The sequence below is a fragment of the Heptranchias perlo genome, chromosome 31 (assembly GCF_035084215.1).
Source record: "Heptranchias perlo isolate sHepPer1 chromosome 31, sHepPer1.hap1, whole genome shotgun sequence".
In the NCBI taxonomy this organism is placed as follows: Eukaryota; Metazoa; Chordata; class Chondrichthyes; order Hexanchiformes; family Hexanchidae; genus Heptranchias; species Heptranchias perlo.
This window is the reverse complement of record NC_090355.1, coordinates 6,920,255-6,925,960: the sequence shown is the minus strand read 5'-3', so window position 1 is coordinate 6,925,960 and position 5,706 is coordinate 6,920,255.

The following is a 5,706-nucleotide window of genomic DNA, read 5'->3' as shown; positions in this document are numbered from 1 at the left end:
CCTAGATTATGTCTCTAGAATGGGATTTGAACCCACAACCAATCAGAAGCAAGAGTGCTACCACTGAGCCACAGCTAAGATTGGGTTGACTGCATTGCCCTCATGCCTCGTGCCATCGCTCACCATCAAGGCTCTCTTATAAATAGCAGGCACTTAGGTGAGTTGCAAGGTGAGCAGCACCTGTAGGAACTAAACCCTGGCAAGGAATTAATACCTTCAGGAGAGGAAAAAAATACAGTGATCGTAGGGTTGCCACCTGTCCAATTTTGGATGAGACGGTCCGTTCTTTCAACACAGAAACATCCAGCTTCCAAAACAAAAGTCCATTTTTCCTCTTCATGTGGACTGATTATCAACTGAGCATATTAAGAAATGTTTAGGAATTTTCATCATTTCACCAATGAACTCAAACCCTGCTCCAACTCAGCTTTGGACTTTATAAAAGATGGTAACCTTGAGTGACCAAAAGATACACTTCCGTTCAAAACACAACTCACATATTTTGTTCATTACAACATCTTCCTTCACAGAACACACCCAATCCAAGCAATCACCCAACTGTGTGTGTGTCATAAAACATGGAATGGATTTTCCAAAGCAAATGGAATGGATGTTTCTATTACAAAACATGGAATGATCACTAAAGAATCCAACCCTTCTCCCAGAAATGATAGGCCATGTGCTAACCTACTGCACTACCCAGGCCCTTCTCAATTAGTAATCTTAAAAACAGGAACAAATAAAAGAAAGAACTTGCATTTATATAGTGTCTTTCACGACCTCAGGATATCCCAAAGCGCTTTAGAGCCAATAGAGTGCAATCGCTGTTGTAATGTAGGAAATGCAGCAGCCAATTTGTGCAGAGCAAGGTCCCACAAACTGCAATGTGATAATGACCAGATAATCTGTTTTTTAGATATTGGTTGTGGGATAAATATTGGCCAGGACACCAGGGGGAACTCCCATGCTATTCTTCGAAATAGTCCGTGGGATCATTTATGTCTACCTGAGAGAGTAGAAGGGGCCTCAGTTTAACATCTTATCCAAAAGACGGCACCTCCAACAGTGCAGCACTCCCTCAGTACTGCACTGGAGTTCAGCCTGAATTTTGGGCTCAAGTCCATGGAATGGGATTTGAACCCACAACCTTCTGACTCGTTACTGAAACACCACTAGTTAAGGAATCCTTAACACAAACAAGAAACTGTAAAACCAGGTGACTTACCATCCTCAAGATGTTATTGAAGAATACTTGTAATAAAGAAGAAAATGATAACTGGGAAATCTTTGCTGAATGTCTCCTGGTGGTAAAAACCTTCAGAGCATCCAACGAGACCATACTGGTATCTTGTATATAAAGACATGACAAAGGGGTAAATTTTAACTGCAAGCCGGAAAGGGGTGGTTGGGGGGTGGGGGGGAGATTTCCAGGTCCCAGAAGGTAAGTGGGCGAGTTGGGAATGCACCAATCAATTACACTTCCGGGTTTCGCGCCTGGCAGCTAGCCTGTCCAGCAGGAAGTCCAGTTGCTGCAGGCGGCAGTCGGGGATTGGAGAGAGGGAGGGAGGGATCATGGGTCAGGAAGATCGGTGGGCCCGGGGAGGAGTTCGAGGGGCCGAGGAAGAGATCCGGGGTCCGGGAAGAAGATTGGAGGTTGCTGGAGGTCAGGTGAAGAGTCGGAGGTGGGTGGGGGTCCACCATGGTGGGGAGGGAGGGTCCATCATCGGGGGGGGGGACTCCACCATCGGGCAGGGACGGTTGGCCGATCGCGAGGGTTCAGTCGGCCAGTTGAGTTTGTTGGGCCTGGATGAAGTACTCCTGCTCCTCCGGGCCCACCAAGCACTGCAATAAAGGCCCTCACCTCATGGATCTGGCCAATCCCGCCTGCTTTTAACTGACGTGAATGGGAAGTGATGGGAAACCCAAACAGGTAAGGTTAAATTTATTTTATTATTCCAATACACAAAATGTTAAGTACCTCAAGTATCTCAAGGAGGTACATTGCCCTTTTAAGTATCGGGCCATCGGCTTTAAGTGGGGGCGGGACTTCCTGGTGTCTGTTGTGCACATGCTGACAAACCTGCGGGTTAAACCGAGGAATAGGTGTGTTGGAGCCGGGACATGGTCCCACTCTGAAAAGAGAGGATTTTTACTTCTTATCAGCCCCCAACCCACCCGCTCTTGGGGTTTAAAATTTACCCCAAAGTGTGGCCTGCTGACCAACCATCCATTAACACATTTAGTTAAGGATGTCTTTGACCACTCTCCAACCAAATATCCTGAGCCACAAAGCTCTAACCAGTGGTTCCCATTGTTTTAGTTCTGTCCTCTCCAAATTATAGTTGCCACTGTCCAGTTTTTAAGTGAGATCTTTGGAAGTTTCTAAATATAAACCAAATGCCAGATATTAATTATCATTATGAACTTTCATCAGTAGGAAAGCAAACATCAGAACTGAAGAAATGATCCCAGTCATTTTAATGAGTGATAAAGTCCAGTTATTTGGCTGACTCCTGACTTAAAAATCTCACAATTTAGATTTTCCTAGTGTCTTTACCTGTGCCTTAAATCTAACTTAGATGGTTCACACAATTGTTATAACGAGTTCAGACGTTCAGAGTTCAAGAATTTTAAAATATTTACGGGGCCTGATTGCAGAGATGGGAAGGATTGGGGAAGGAGTTTTAAAATTCTTTTTGTACAGCACATGTGGGAGTGAGGCTGTAGTTTTATTGTTAGGGGGGTGGCATAGCGGAGGTGGGCTGCTGGGTGCCTCATTTCAAATAGAGGCAAAAGAGCTGGGACCAGGACTCGAAGCCAAACAGTGAGGATCAGGTAGATGATGTTCTATTTTGGAGGACCACGAGATGAAAAGCAGGGAGCATGGCGACATTTTTTAACTCCCCTCGTAGCTCCCTATAGATGGCTGCATAGGACTGAATTTCAAATCCCCACCCCTCCGCAGAAACATCAGGGAGTGAGTAACAGGCACAGTCAGGGCTATTGGGGGGGTCATTTGAACGATAGACAATCGTATAAAATGGGCGATTTCGAATTGGCCGCTCGTTATACCCACCCGCTCGATTTCCCTTCCGTTGACGTCGGGCGGGGTGTATAACGGACGGCTAGTTCGATATCAACCATTTTACACCACCGCCCAAAGTTAAAATTACACTCCTGGGGTGCGTTATTTATTTACTTTTTTGAGAGGCAGGAACAAGTGGGAATTAACGCCAGAAGATTGCAGTTTTCAATCTTTGAGCTATCAGGGAGTGTTGATTGGGGGCGTCAGACCCAAAGCGGACAGCAGGGATGAATTTAAATCCAACCCCCCCTCCCCCCTTAGCCACTAGGAGCAGGGACGGAGCCGCAACGTAAATTCCTTTCCCTTCACCAATCACCCATTGGTGATAAGGCCGCGAGTCTGAAATTAATTCATTTTTTAGCCGGTCAACATTAGTATAATGGCGGGAAAGACGGGGAATGCTGCTAGGTCACCATTGCTGGCCATGCCTTCAGCTGACTAGGTCTTTAGCTCTGGAATTCCTTCCCTAAACCTCAACTCCTCTCCACCTCTCTCTCCTCCTTTAAGGCACGCCTTAAAACCTACCTCTTTGACCAAGCTTTTGGTCACCCGTCCTCATATCCTTCTTTGGCTTGACATCAATTTTTGACTGATTACGCTCCTGTGAAGCACCTTGGGATGTTTTACTGCATTAAAGGCACCATATAAACGCAAGTTGTTGTTGTAGGTGGAAGAGGAGGCAGAGGGTACAAAGATATTAGGGCAGCTGTGGCAGGGTTAGGGGAAGGGTGGGAGAGAAGGGAGCTAAGAGGGATGAATAACACCGTTCACATCTTCAGGATGTCCAAAAGTGTTTTGCGGCCAATTAATTTTTTTTTGAACCATGTTCAGTGTTGTTTTGTAGGCAAATGTGGCAGCCAATTGGTGCATAACAAGACCCCAGAATGAAATGACCAGTTACCCTATTTTTGGCGTTGTTCATTGAGGGATAATTGTTGCCCAGGACTGCCCGCTCTTCTAATCACAGCACGGGAATTTTTACATCCTCCTGAGGCAGCAGACAGGCCTGGGTTTAACGCCCGATCCGAAAGACGACCCCTCCGACATTGCACTGAATTTCAAATCCCACCCTCCCCGCGGCAGCGGGAAGTGGGTAGTGGGCTGGTCGGGGCATGAGTTATTTACTTATACAAGTTTGTAAATAATTTATAAACACACCAGCAGTGATGATTAACAAGAAAGCAGCAGCTAGAGTTGGCGGACACAATTCAGAGACTGGGACCCTTACCACAGCACCACCTAGTAGCCAGAACCTGCAATACATCATGACGGGCAACTACTGACATTCAACAATGTCACAAGAGTTGACATATAAAATTGAAAGTGGTAGCATAAAAGCATCACCAAAAAAATCTTGGAACGCAAGTAAAGTTTGTGGGTCGGAAGCACGAGAGTTTTAACTCTAGGTACGAGGTGGTGGAGAAGCTAGCTGTCTCCTTCCATGCTGTGTTGACAGTGGTCGCTTCATATAATGTTTTATTTCCCTTTGAAAAGCAAAAATGGCACGGTAATAAGCAGGACCTCACAGTTGAGCACATCTGATAACATGGAAGCTTTGTATAACAGCAAACAATTCTTTGCATGTTAAAATGACGGTAACAATGTCCCATATACAGAATGATGGGTACTGGCTAGAATCTAGAATAGAGGGCTTCACATAGTGTATAGATTGAATGGTATAACGAAGGGCCAGAAATCACTCCCGAAATAGAGGAGCTCAACAGCGCTCTCTATTTTTCGTGCCGAATTGAAGGAGCAAGTTCCAGCGTACGCACATGTGCAGTGAAACGCGGAAATCGTGAACTTGCTCCTAGTTGTTCACCAGCGATATAACAGTTTCGAATTAAAGGGACATCGCACGCTGCAATCGGAGAAATAATTGAAAAAGCGCCAACTTGCTTATCTGCCCAGCTGGAAAGTAACTAATCAGGCCACCAAACAGGTAAGCTTAAAAATACCAGGTCTAAACTAAATTTTTTAACAGTGCGGTAAGCCAAATAACTAAAAATTAACTTTTAAAAATGTGGAGACTCATATGACTCCTTATTTTGATAGTTTTGGTCATTAAAAAATGTTAAATTTTCTTTTACTTTCCCTTCTGTCTTTTTGATTTAATTCAATTATTTCTTTAGCTTTTTATTAAAAAAATAAAATTTTTATTTACAATGACACACAGAATACTAACTATAAATGAATGAAGTCTGCTTGCCGGCTTGAGCAATGCAGTCTGAATCTGTGGGCGAGGCTTCTCCTCCTGACAGATTTTGTGGGCGCGTCTTCTAGTCTCACAGAGTGTTTCAGCCGTGCAGCAACTCTCGCTGCTCAGGGGCTGGGTTGATAGCGCACAATTTTTTAAAATTTCAAATTCAAGCAATTCGACGCCACAGAGCCCGCAATAAGTATTTTCGTTAATTTAATTCGCAGGAGCCGCGATGAGTGTTGCCTCGCCACTTGGAGCGATTCCTGGCCCAAAGTTTAACTGAAGTTTACTTGGAAATCCTGCAGCCTTGGTGTCATATAGAGAGAAAGTCCTTCAGCTAATTCCAACCTGTCGTGCATACAATACACTGGCAATTGACTAATAATGACTAATAATCAGAAACAAATTCAAGAGACAGGGA